Genomic DNA, 13557 nt, shown 5'->3' with positions numbered 1-13557 from the left:
GTTACGCAAACTTTTCTGATCGTTTCAGTTATCGGGAATCGGGGAAGGGGGGGTGGAAAAGTGTCCAAGTCCCGTGCGAAAACTCCTGTTTTCTGTCTGCTGTTATCGGCCGTTGGAAAGAATTACGCGACCGCATATTGCTATCAAAAAGGGGATCGATAGGAGATTTATTTTCCCGGAGATTGTCGCTAAGGCATTCGTTAACATCTACGGAATACTTCGTGCTTGTTGCTGAGGGTTGATTTATTCCTCTTCGAATTTGTTTTCTATTTATCTTCAGTATTCTTTACAATTTGTCAATACAGAGTTTAGAAAAATTGTTGTATCTCTTTTTATTTTATGAGTGCAACGTTGCATCCAAAAAGTGCAATTGCACTTTTCTTATTGGAACTGTATGTATATTTTCTTTCTTTATAAAACTACAGTTATATTGCACGTAGTTTTAGATACCTCATTTTGTTCTACTTTATTCTGGTATGAAAAATTGATTGTCAATTGGTGATTGACAGAAGAGCCTCGAGTACCGTCGAATTCTGTGACGTTCACAAAAGGTAAGAAAGTCGAGAAGCGGTGGAAAAAGAGCCGATTGGAAGTGGTTTAGGAATAGTGGGAGTGGCGTTCCTGGGAAGAGCAGACCAGTCGCGGCCAAGAGTGCACATTCAGCAGCTTTGCTCGATCGCCTTCGGAATATAAATTTGCAACATTATCACCCTGAAGAGAACGTTATCCTCCAGCCATACCCCGTCTAAGATGACTTTTCTGACACGCGTACGGTACTCGAAACTACCGGCAGCCACTTCCTACGAATGGATTTCGAATTTCTTCAATCTCGATCGACCAGGAATCTCGATAACTCAATCACCAATTTATTCATTGCGATGGAAAACCATTGCCGTTTTGTTCGTCCTTTGAAACCAAAGACACGTTTCCTGTTTCCTCTTTCAAATTTTATGCTGTTAATGAACTTTTTTCTGTTGGATACACTCTAAGTTAAATTTTTGTATATTTATTTATTTTTAAAATGTACATTTCATATGTTATTATGAACATCATAAAGCAAACAAAATAATTAAAAATTTCCCAACATTATTAAAAGATTTTACAACCATATTATGTATGAGAGGATTTTTTCAGTTTAAACATGGTATATTCAGATTTCAACGTTGGTTAAATAAGCGACTAAAAAGTTAAAATACCGTAAAATCCTCAAAACCTTCATTTTTATGAAAGTTTCGTGAAAATTATGAATTTCTCTTTCGGCAAATCATGTAAAATATCATTAATGTGACGTGTGCGGTTTAATCGAAAGTTTTACTTCAATCGCATTTTTGGAATAAAGAGCAGATTTTCAACGACACGTTTAATCGACTGCTTTCCTCTGTAACACGTAGTACTTTGCGGTATTCGGATTTAAAATGAAATATTCAATTCCGGATCTGATTGCGAAATCCGCAGTCGACGCAATTTGCCTCCGGAAACGTTTAATCGCTTGACCCATTGCCACCGGTGTACTACCCGAATCGGTATCAATATTGATAAAAAGGGCGTGACGCGTATAGAATTCGTTAAATGTCCTTTTGTAAAAGCAATTTATGTTTCATGCCCTGAATGACTAATTATTTAACTTTCCTTTGAAAGATATCGGTTAGGATAATAGAATTATTCCCTTTTAACGAGTAATCGTTACAACAATTTTGTTGAAACGATTTTGATAAATATTTTTTATACAAACTATTGAAGAGTCGATGTGCTAATATTCTTAAGTGATCTATATCAACGTGTGTCTGACTAAACACGGTTATTTCCACTGTGGCAATTATGAAGCGCATACAACACAAATTTAATTAAATGCTTCATTTAATAGCACTGTTTTCAACAAACAAAATTAAATTAGGTCATATTAAGCTATATTAGTTTATTTATGCGAGTGTATTTCGGTGTGGTAAATATCTCTCGAGTTATTTTACCCAATTCATACTTGGTTTAAGTAATTCTCAGAAAAGTAGTAAAATTGAACTGCGTTAAAATTGAAAAATAATTATTTTATTATTAAACAATCGTGCAGATATAAAGTTGATGGAAGGGTTACAGATTATTGTCTACATATAACAACAAATTTTACATGAATAATTATAAATACTAATTAGGTAAATAATTATTCGTGAGTTTTGATCCACTCAATACAATAACACAGCTTTCTAGTCGTCCAAGCATTTGAACTGGACGCTATTCCGGTGTATTTAAAGCCAATTTCTGTCCGATCTTCCTTCCGTTCTATTTGCCCGGCTGTTTAATCCGAGCCCCGGGGCGTCGAACGGGCAAAAAGGCTCTCTTTCCAAATGCCCCTGGTAGACGTCCTGCTAAGCGGCGCCCGCGAAAGCTGTCGTCGGTGGTTTCTAGGAGTTTTTCGACTGGTTAGAGATCGATAGGAACGCCTGGACGAGTGTCGAAGAGGAGGTCGGGGGTGATTCTGGTGTGAGAGGTGGTGGGCGTCGGATAGTTTTTGAGGGTAGGGGTTGAATAGGTTGAGAAGTGGTGGACGCCACTTTGTGCTGCATCGACATGAATTTGTTTCCCTCCGGAGCTGGTTGGTCACCGTGTTCTCGCTACTCTTTTCTCCCGATGCTACGGTTGCCATCGACAAGCTACATTCTTCCTTTTTTTCCACTGTATTCGCTGAACCCGTCCATCTTTTTCCTTTTGTAGCTGTTCCTGTAAAAGTACATCACGTTCGGTCTGTTCCTGAAGCCAGAGAAATCCTTTCAGTATCAATTTCAATATCTTCCTGAGACCTGATTTGCTTACGTTTCAAAATACGTTTATTATGAAAAGTAGTATAAAAAATTTTAATGTTAATAAATCAAATATCTATATCGATTGGTCCCTTAACGAATTAATGTAATTTTCTATAAAATTTTCATTATATCTTTTATTGTGATGAACATCATTCATGAATAGGATCAGTTTAATGATCCGATCGGTTGAATAAATTTAACGATATTCATATCAGTAGGTAAAGTGCTGGGGGCGCAAAAAATCCGATCGCGACGTGACATTCGGTGAACCCTGTAATCGCGATCTTCTTTTAGATCATCGTAAAAAGAGCAATTCCCCTTTCTACCTCCTCTATCACTACCCTGAAACTCCTCGAACTGACAGCTTTCCGCCTACCATCGCTTAAACTCGACCCCAAGGGTGGTCAACGCAGTGGTCGATACTCGACATCGGTTCGGCCACTTGCAAACATTTGCTGTGTAATCGACGAGATTTCACCGGAGTAATGGATCAAGCCGAAGTTAATACTTTACACATACATGTGTGCTAATATTGTTAACTTATTATGTCGGACAGTTTCTTGGTACTCAGCCAGAAACCAGTTCCAATGAGAAATAAGAATCTATATTTAAGAGAGGGTGAACTCCGATCGACAGATCAAAAAAATCAATCCTTTTTCTTTGTATAAATAGATTGAAGAACTATATTATATGAATCTTGTGTAGTAGACTGATGATAAGCGACCAAACATTTAATATCAAATTTATAAAAAATACAGCAGGAGGTTAAATTCAATTTTTGAAAAGCATCTTTTCCTAAATTGAAAATTGAAAATTAGAAAAGACAAATTTTGATCTAAAAGTCAGTAGCTTAGAAAACACTCCTCAAAGTTTATAAATATTTTCATTTATTGGAATAATTTTGATTTTCCCTAGAATTGAAGTACTAAACCGTGAAGAGAAAGGAAAGTTAACTTTACAATTTTCAAACACCATCAGCGTTATTTCAGAAATAGAGGATCGGGAAATACGTATTCCTTTACTGCGGAATAAAACTGAGAAACAACAAACACTGGAAGGGTATTTGACGCGCGGAACGGGCTTGAAATTAATAATCTCGCCATTGGAATATCTTCGCGGGGCTTAATCGGGCCAGGTGAAACCGGTCGTTCAACGGAACTTTCTCTATTACGCCCACCGCGTAAATATGTACAACGGTTAATCACGTTTCCCGGAAAGTTTTCCTCGCTCGTAGCTACGGCCCATTCTATCGGTTTGTCATTCGTCGACGATGCCGTTGCAACTCCCTTACCCTCCTATACTTTCGTTCATCCTACACCTAACCCAGCAACGACAGCTAACGCTTTGACGGAAACTCGCAACCAGCTATGCCGATGGATTGAACGTATCCATAATGCGGCGAGCTTAGCACGCGCGTGTTAGGATCGTCCTAGTACAACCGAGCAGATTGAGGCTTAGAGCGACGGCAAACAGCATCAATTTGGCATTGCGCCACCACGCACCCTGATGGATACACGATAGCTGTATATACACACATGGTTGCCATACGTGTACAGATCCTTATGGTGCACACTTCAGATGCTGAATTGGTGGGGGTCATTTAATCGAAGCTGCTTCTAAGCTGAATTTAATTTACGAAGGAGCCGTGTGACGATTATTTTTAATGGAATAAAATACTGCTATTTATTTTATGGATTTGAGAGATTTTCATAGAAGGAATTATGAAGAATTAGATTATCCAGTATTAAATGATGAATTTTAAGATAGAGGGTGGCTAAGGGTGATCATCCTTTGAGGGAGTTATAGCTGGGATAATTTTGTACAACTTTTTCCTTTACCAAAATGCTTGTGAAAGCTTAGTTTTCGAGTTATTAATGAAAAACTGCGAGTAATAAGAGCTCGCATCTTAAAATTTGGTCGCGCATGCGCGACCAATGGAGTGTAAGCTACGAACCTACGAGCCGAGTAGTTTGTTCGCGTCCACGGTCGAGCGCGGTACTCGTAGCCGACACTCCCGCGGCTGAGCCTGCGCGATATGCGTGCTCTAATTGGTCGGTGCTTTTCATTAATAATTTTAAAACTAAGTGTTAACAAGTGTTTTGATAAAGGAGAAAGTTGTTCGAAATCATCCCAGCTGTCATCGACTGAAAGGATGCCCACCCGTAGCCAGACATCCAGTATAGAAGGTCTGACGTGTTTTACAACATAAAAGTATTGCAAAATAGTACGTATGATATATTAATTTAAAGCTTAATGTTTATTTAAAATGACTATATAAACGTTTCGTTAATATTCTTAACATAAAATTGCGGGTTGTGGATTGCAGCAAACATTACATCGAAATTTACAAATCATATTACGTAGTGGCTGTAATTAATTCGTTTTCGAAATATCCACAATTTTGGAAGCATGAAATCAAAAGCAAATTACTGTTCGTTCTCTCCTTGTGAAATATTCAAAGTAGACTTTGCCTTATGGACTCGGTGGGCAAGCTGAAAATTGGACGCGAGAGTAAGCATGCTTTCATTGTTTCTATTAAAATTGCAAGAGTAATTTAGCGTGGCTGGGCCTGGCTAGATACATTAGATAATATTCTGTGTATTGTAATAATACAAGCCTCGCCTTCTGGTTCTTGCTTTTGTTATGCAAGCCTGCGAAGGAACTTCGAGACAACGGCACTGCGGTATTTCGTCGTAGGGGGGCAAGGAAATTCAATTGAGCCAAAATTGCGGTGGAAAATCAACGTCTAGATTGCACCTCGGTAAAAATAACGGAATAACGGGGGGAAAAAAATATTCTCTCGTCAAAGCTTCAGACCGTGTTTACTTTGCGGGAGCCGCGAAGTTCGTTAAGCAAACTGAAAGCACGAAGAACAATATTTAAGGTGCGTTGGGTCAAAATTAAAGTCATTTTTCTCGATAATTGACAGAAGCTTTGCGCTCCCGTTAATTACGCTAGAACGGTATAAAAGTCACCGAAGAACTAATTACTTTCGGTACGTTTTTAATACTAAGTTCATTCAAAAACGAGTTCAGTTCCGCTTATAAACAGCATGAAAAAGTAAGTAAATACAGTAATATACACCGTTTCGAATAACTCCGAGCCGGTTAATCGAAACGAAACACCGTTGTAAACGGCGCGATTAATATCATAAACAAACATGCTTCACCAATGAAATTTACCAACATCGAGATGTATAAAATTGCTTTTCAAATAAGCTCGATGCGTTTATACGACAGAACGGGATCATGCGAGTTGCGGCAGCGAATAAAATTAATCGAGCAAGCTCGATATTAAATTAGTTGACAACAGCTATTAAATAGGGGTCCAGCGAACGACGATACAAATAATCGAGCCAATATGCGATATCCTGTGAACACCAATACGTTATTGACAGGATATATTAGAGGAGACGTTAGTATAAAGGTTGAATTATATTATAGGTAACTCGTGCTTTGCTTAAATTCTAGGGAAAATCAAAATTATTCAAACGAATGAAAATATTTATAAGCTTTGGGAATTTATTTCTAAGCTATAAATTTTTGGATCAAAATTTTTCTTTTCTAATTTTCAATTTTATTTTGTTTTACAATTAAATTCTTTATTTATACTTTTTTTTATTTATGTTCAATCTAAGAGCAGATATAAGATTAAACGTTGATTGTTCCAACGTAAAAAGATGTTCGTACCGAGCGCTGATTCAGACGAGATTGAAAACAGCACCATTTTATAAGTTTATGGGATTCTTTAATATGAAGTTATGGAAATCTCGCGCGATAATAAATAATATTTGCGGCAGCAAGTAAGGAAAGACGCCGGTTAAAACCGTCGATTTAGTACGACGGCTCGGTTGTTCCGGCTTTTCGCTGAATATGCATTTTGCCGCCGCGAAATCTGGTTCGTTTACTTTATCCCTAATTGCTCCATTTTGCTCCACAGTTTTAAGGTACATTCCCCGTTTCCACTATTGACGTGGCCGGTTTGTTGACCCCATTTGCATTTTTTTTTTTTTTTAACCTCTCACTGCCTGTCTGGACCCCGTCGATACAACTTAGGAACCGACGAATTTTAATTTAATACAAAAAAACAATATGATTCATTAACTTCAGACATATTGTCATTAAGTTACTTATTTTAATTCGACCCTCTAAAATTTCAATTTCAATCTCAAATAATGCTGTATAGAATTAATTTTAATTATTACACAGACTTGGATTGAATTCCTTGGATTTTGGGGCGAAGATAAGAAAGGATTTATTAGAAGATTCCTAATAAAGGGAAAACCTTCGGGGAACATGAAATCCGTTGGCAGAATAAACTTTTGTCAATTTCCTGCTGATTTCCTAATAGTCCCAAAGATCCTGGCGCGATGCGATGGTGTCGGTAAAGGGGAGAAATGGTGGGATAGGATGACGAGGTTCGGACTAATTCACGAAAATGGGCCACAGTGTGTGCCCACCGGAACCTCCGACCAGCGCGGATAGACCATCAAACCGATTGTAATCAGACCGCCCTTCGTTTCCACCACACCCTTCCACTATTTTCTTCCAATGGAACACTCCTCCGGCTGTAACTCGATTTTCGACTACTCATCTTGACCCACTCGGGTCCCGAATAACCGGTGGAAGGTGATGAAATGAGTGAAAGATAGCGGGTGGCAGAAGGAACAAAGGAAAAGAAGATTGGCTAGAAGAAAATATTTATCGAGCCGATTTTTCGTTTACGATTCATTTCTTCGAGGTCTCTCGGATTAAAATTTCAATTCTAATTTAGGCTTATCAATTGTGGATGAAGAAGTGGAGGTCAAAAGTGCAATTTTATGGTGGAGGCTTGCGTTGAAATTAAAGTGTAGTTACGACCCCTAGGTGATACTTACCCGCTTTAGGCAAGTTGAAGTTTAAACCAGAATTTATGAAATCATAGTTTCGACCTTCTGGGTCCTAATATCCACAGAGAATTTTCTGATTAAGGGTGTTATAGATTTATTTTTAAATAGAATTCAGATCGTTGCATTAATTATATCAGATTTAGAACTTTATTTAATTATTTCTTCATTTATCATTGATTAAATAATTATATTTTCTGGAATTGAAGGAGATATGGTTAAAATAAACTAATAATAATCTAGGAATTAACACAGGTTCAGTGTAATTCGGTATAAATTTATTTCGTCGAAATAACACGTTTTGAACTTCTGTTTCCTACATCACCGAGCAATAAACCTCGTGCGACTCAGTTTTATTACGTACTTCATGTTTTATGATCTGCTGCATCGCAATAGTAAACTCGTGAGCTTCCAAATATTTAAACAGAAAATTACTCCTAGTTGGAATTAAAAATCTTTACTTTATAGCTCTGTGGTGAACGCATAAGATTTTATATATTTTGTATTATATTCGTTGTCATTGATATGGGTCAAAAATTACCCACTATCAAGTGGAGAAGGATAATGATCTCAGAACATAACGAGAACTCATAAAATAATAATATGATAAATTCAACTTGCTGTTAGTCTTTTAATATACAGATACGACGATAAATGATAGGGTGTATCGTTGAAAACGCATGTTGCTGTATTTTATCATCTTTCTACCTTTTCCCATTTATTTTTCTGCCTGCATGACTGAACCACATCAGAAAGTGATATAGACACAAGCACGGCAGACTGCGAGAATAGAAGCTGTTACGTTTCGAGTAATAATTTAGTGGATATCTTGTCTAGAAACTCACTGTCTGGAAATCTCGTAAAGAATGTTGAATGATGGTCGTTTGTATACCAGCATGATTTATGTACGTTTGCCAAGCGAAAATGTTGTTGAGCGCATCAATACTGGAAAATAAAACGAGACCTGGCAAGTTGTAAACAACTATACTTCATACATTATAACATTTCTTGGCTATATATTATATTGCATTTTTCAAATTTTCCAAATTTCCCAAATTAACAAATTAGCAAACTTTCAAATTCCAAAGAGTCGATTATATTAAAAATAAATTGTTTTTCTATTATGCTACAATTTGCCATTTCCAGTTATGATGACATGCATGTCCTACAATTTTCTTCTTTCAATTATTTGAAAAATAAATCCAAATTGACCCAAAGGAAAAGCTTCAAAGAGGTTCTCCTCAGAGAGGTAGCTCAAGTAAACTTATTCCATAAGGAGATCAAGTTCTTAAGATCTTTCCATATACCATTGAACCGAACCGCGGTCTGATCGTATACAAATCTTTGCTAACGTATAACAACGACAAAGCATCGCGTTCCGTCATGTCGCAAGATAAACTGGCAATTTCGTAGCGGACTTTCCTTGGTCGCAATACGTATCGCGTTGGATATCGTATAATACGCGGGCTAGCCTCGGATAGTAAGAATGGAACGCGATTTCAGCTAGGATAGGAATTGGTATCCATTCAGGCAGGACAATACGAAGAAGGACGCACAAAAGTCCGAGCAATGCCATAGATCAAGAATCGAACACGGATGGCTCGTAGATCAAGGATTTCCTTAATTTCGCGAGGCAACGGTGAAATGTTGATTTAGAGGGCTTGCGCCAACGGTGCTTGCACGCACGCCCATGCCCACGAGGAAGCACTGTTACCAACAGAGAGAGAGAGAGAGAGAGAGAGAGAGAGAAAGATAGAGAGAGACCTCTATTAATTCTCTGTGCGGCGAAAAGCTAGCCGGGTGAACAGAATCGAATCCCGGCTTGGTTGGTCGCTTCCAGACCTCACGGTGCATCGGTGCACACGTGGTGTCCATAAGCTTGGGTTTGGCTTACGCTCCACGATGGGAAATATGGGTCACCACACAGCTGACACGCGACCATTCTATACCTGTGACCTCTTTACTCCACTACTTTTTTCTATTACACCCTCCTCGAATAGCTGAGAATTTTTAATTCCTTGTAGATTCAACAGGAGTAGATCTAGGAAGGACGAATGTAGAATAACTATGCTTCACTTAGAGAAATATTGGAAATTATTCCTCGAATAATTTCCTTTCCAATCTTCACATAATTTATACCATTTTTGGATTCACATGCATGCTCGTAGATTATTCCATGCTTTACGTGTACTCATTAGACATAACTGAGTTATGGCTATCATTGCGTGCACCATGATACAGGACATTTGTCACCGACTCTCGTTCCTTGTACATTACTCTTGTTTTCTAACACGCACAATTTTCTAAATGGATGTCCAGAGTATTCTAATGAATTAAACGTACATACCCATTGCGTCGGTAACCTAGTTAGCATATCGTTTGTAAAATCTGCTGACAGCAGATTTCATAATAGTAATTACCATGCCGATTTTATCGTGATTAGTATAATATGGAAACATTGGGTTACATAGAAATTTTAGAATTTAACAAATTTTTAATACGTGAATTGAAATTCAATTGGGATTTATTTGAATCAGTAGCTGCTACTTTGTTCGGTAATCTTCTTCCATCTCGTTTCCAATTTACGAATATCATGTTTGGAAAACGATTTACTGTCAGAGCTGAGAACATGAAGCAACTTGCTTTTCTACATCGTTAAAAGTTTTCAAGCTCTTACGAGTCACTGAATTTTACAGTAATTTAAAAGATGGATGTGTTATGGAATTTCTATTTTAATTGTATGAATAATTTTTGTTAATTTCCTTTTTGCAACTTTTTTCTGGATGAAAAATTCTCGTGGCATGATTCAAAATCGAACCGACGAATCACGCAAAGGAAAGAGAGTTGAGGCCAATCAGCGCTTAATTCTCGCATTTGTATTCGGTCGCTGATCTCATCCTTTCTTTTCCCCAGCGTGATTCTTGTTCCATTTCTCACGGTCGGTAATAAACAGTTACCTTTGGTTCTCCATCGGGATCTGAACCAGATTGACTCCCGTTGGAACATTTAGTTAATCGCTTCCGGTGAAAGAATTTTTCTACGAACCCAGGATGTTACAAAGAAGAAATCAACCATTGGTTTAACCATGAAAAACGAACCATGAGTTACCAATGGATTGGTAACTGAACTATAGAAAAACTAATAATTTTCTAACGATCAATGGAAATAAATGATGTCCAATATTTTGATGAATTTCTAATCTAAATTACCATTAATTACCATTCACGCAATAAATAATTGTTTTAAAATACACACGTTCCAGTTTTAATTCATTTTTGAATAAAAAAAAAAGATCTCTTCGTTTTGAATCTTCATCAATTTATTTGTCGTTAGGAAATAAAACGAATTAACGATTGATAGGCTACTTCAATTAACCCAACCACGTTTGGAATGGAGGACACCTTTCCATGATGCATTCAACCAACGATGGCTGGTCTCACGATTCGTAACAATGCCACGGAATCGAAAGTGTATTGTGGAACGCATAATAGGAGCACTTTGTGATAAATTGATCGTTCTACTGGCAAGAACGTTCTCTCGTATGAGCACCATGAATGCTTGTTCTATCGCGAAAAATTGTCTCTGCCAATGGGTACGAGCGAGCCTTTGACCGTTTGCAATCAACCAACGACCGACAAATTTCCGATTCTATTATGAAGAATCAACAATTTAAAATATTGAACGGGGACATTTCGCTCGGTCAGTCGATTATCAATCTGACCCGGTACGATTTTTTAAATAAAAAACAAATAGTCATCGCGTTTTAACGTGAAAATAATGAAACGACTTCCTCTGAATTAATGGTAAACATTACAATATTTTACAATTTTCACTGATTCTTCCGGTGAAATAGTATAAATCGCGTTCGATAAATTTTTCACTGGTCCGGAATTCTCTGAAACGTCGACCTGGTGTATGACGAGTTGAAGCTCTCGTTTGAAAAAATAATACAATGTAAAGAGTAATTAAGCTTCACCGTGTTTGTCAAATAAAATATTTCAGAGAACAGAATGGTGAAAAACTGGTTCTGGAAACCTTTCCACCTGGTATGAAACAATTCAGTGATATGCTTTACTGTTTTTTAGTTAATTATTATCATGGTTTGTTAAAACGTAATTGTACTATACGTTTCAAATTTTTTTTTTTCGCTCATGTAAAATAATAGTAATAAAATGTGATTTAATAAAATTAATTAAAGTGTGATCTAATTTTTATTACTCTTATGGTTTCAAAAATTGCATATTACTAAATATCAATGAAACATAGATCAAGCATATCAGGGTAATACAAAAATGAAAAAATAATATAAAACAAGATCAATGTCACAAATATTATCAGAAAACGAAAGGGTTAACACCCTTATCCCCATCTTCAAGAATAGGGGCGGCTATCAATTACATTGTACATACAATCAAAGAAACATTGTATCAGACATTCTTTTCTTCCAAATACAATCAACATGGAATCCGTCTTCTATTCTTCTACCTCCCTTCTGTCTGCCATACTATCTTCGATACGTTTATTGTTGAACAAAAATACGAGTGAATTCTAGCGACGGAAAAAAGCATCAGAGATCGCGTGTTTCTCGAATTTTCCCATGTCAGTTTTTATTTCGTCAATCCTGTGACAAACGAAAGAGCGTAGGTTAGGTATACGCGAACCGGCATTGATAGCGCGACCGGGCTCAACTGTAAATCGTCGTGATTTAGGGGATGAACGACATATTGGCCAATGCATAGCTCAAACTGCGCTATGGCCCATGGTATACTACCAACGTTGGCTTCTACGACGGCAGCAACGGCAACGCGATGCATGATGCATTGTCCCTAGACGAGCGTAGATAACGCCGGAATTGCCGTTGCTATGTTCATCCTCGGATTTTCTCGATATTCTGGAGGCGGTCCTTTGCCGATCATGTTCGCTGTTGGCCACCGTCTATCACGCAACCGCATCTAATCGCGAAGACGAATGTCGACAATTCGGTAGGCAAAGGCATTCTGCGAAAGCAACGATAGGAATATGAGTGAGATAAGGATTTTCCTTTCCTTTACAATTTAAAAAAAGATCTCTTCAAATAACCTCAAGGGGGTTAATATTTGAATTTCTATAGGAATCCATTGCTCATAATTAACCCTTCATTAGGAATTTTTTTAATTACCTAATTAAAAATATTCATATTATGGCCTTGTAATTTTGAATAATAAAAATAACGAAATGTTACGAAAATATGTGTTAGATAAAATTTGCTTCTGGAATATCTTGATAAAGTGGTTTCTATCGTTAATCAAATGAAATTTTAGATGAAAATCATATCGCAATTAACAAATATCGCTGTGATTATCAATATTCTGTTCTCACTTGTTCAACGGTGTTCACATAGAATCAGTTAAATGGAACAACTCTAAATGCGTTTAGAGGTACGTTTGACTGATGCTAGTTTCAGCCGCATAATTTCAGCGCTCGATTCTATATGCATGCAACGCGAGTAATCAGTGAATTTCCATTACGAGTATTCAATTTTACCTATAAATTTCTATAAACGCGATATAATGAATTGTCAGAGAAGACTGATCACCGATTTAATTAAACACGAACAGTTCAGAAGTCGTCGGGTCAACTGTACAAAATTTATCGAGCTTCATCAATTTTAATCTTCGAACCGTGATGATCGGGTCAATCACGACCGAAATCTATCGAATCCTGCATCCAACTAAAATCAGACACTCAAATTTCTAAACGAAACATATTCTTTAAATTAAAATTCTAAATCAAAGTTAATTAACTATAGCTTTTTTTTCATTATCTTCTTTTATTTCATTTCGCATCACCTCTGCAAATTGAACTTAATATCTTTAACACTTTAATTTGCAGAATGTC

General features: G+C 37.1%; 1 protein-coding gene across 15 annotated transcripts in view; it reads left to right on the top strand.

Annotated features, from left to right (window-relative positions):
- The window catches only part of LOC117611917 (nucleolysin TIAR), a 355924-nt gene that overhangs the window by 260588 nt on the left and 81779 nt on the right, over positions 1–13557 (top strand). The gene's annotated exons all lie outside the window — the stretch shown is intronic.

This window comes from Osmia lignaria, chromosome 10, assembly GCF_051020975.1.
Source record: "Osmia lignaria lignaria isolate PbOS001 chromosome 10, iyOsmLign1, whole genome shotgun sequence".
Lineage (NCBI taxonomy): Eukaryota > Metazoa > Arthropoda > Insecta > Hymenoptera > Megachilidae > Osmia > Osmia lignaria.
Note: the sequence above shows the minus strand (reverse complement) of the source record. Positions and strands in the feature narration are given on the sequence as shown.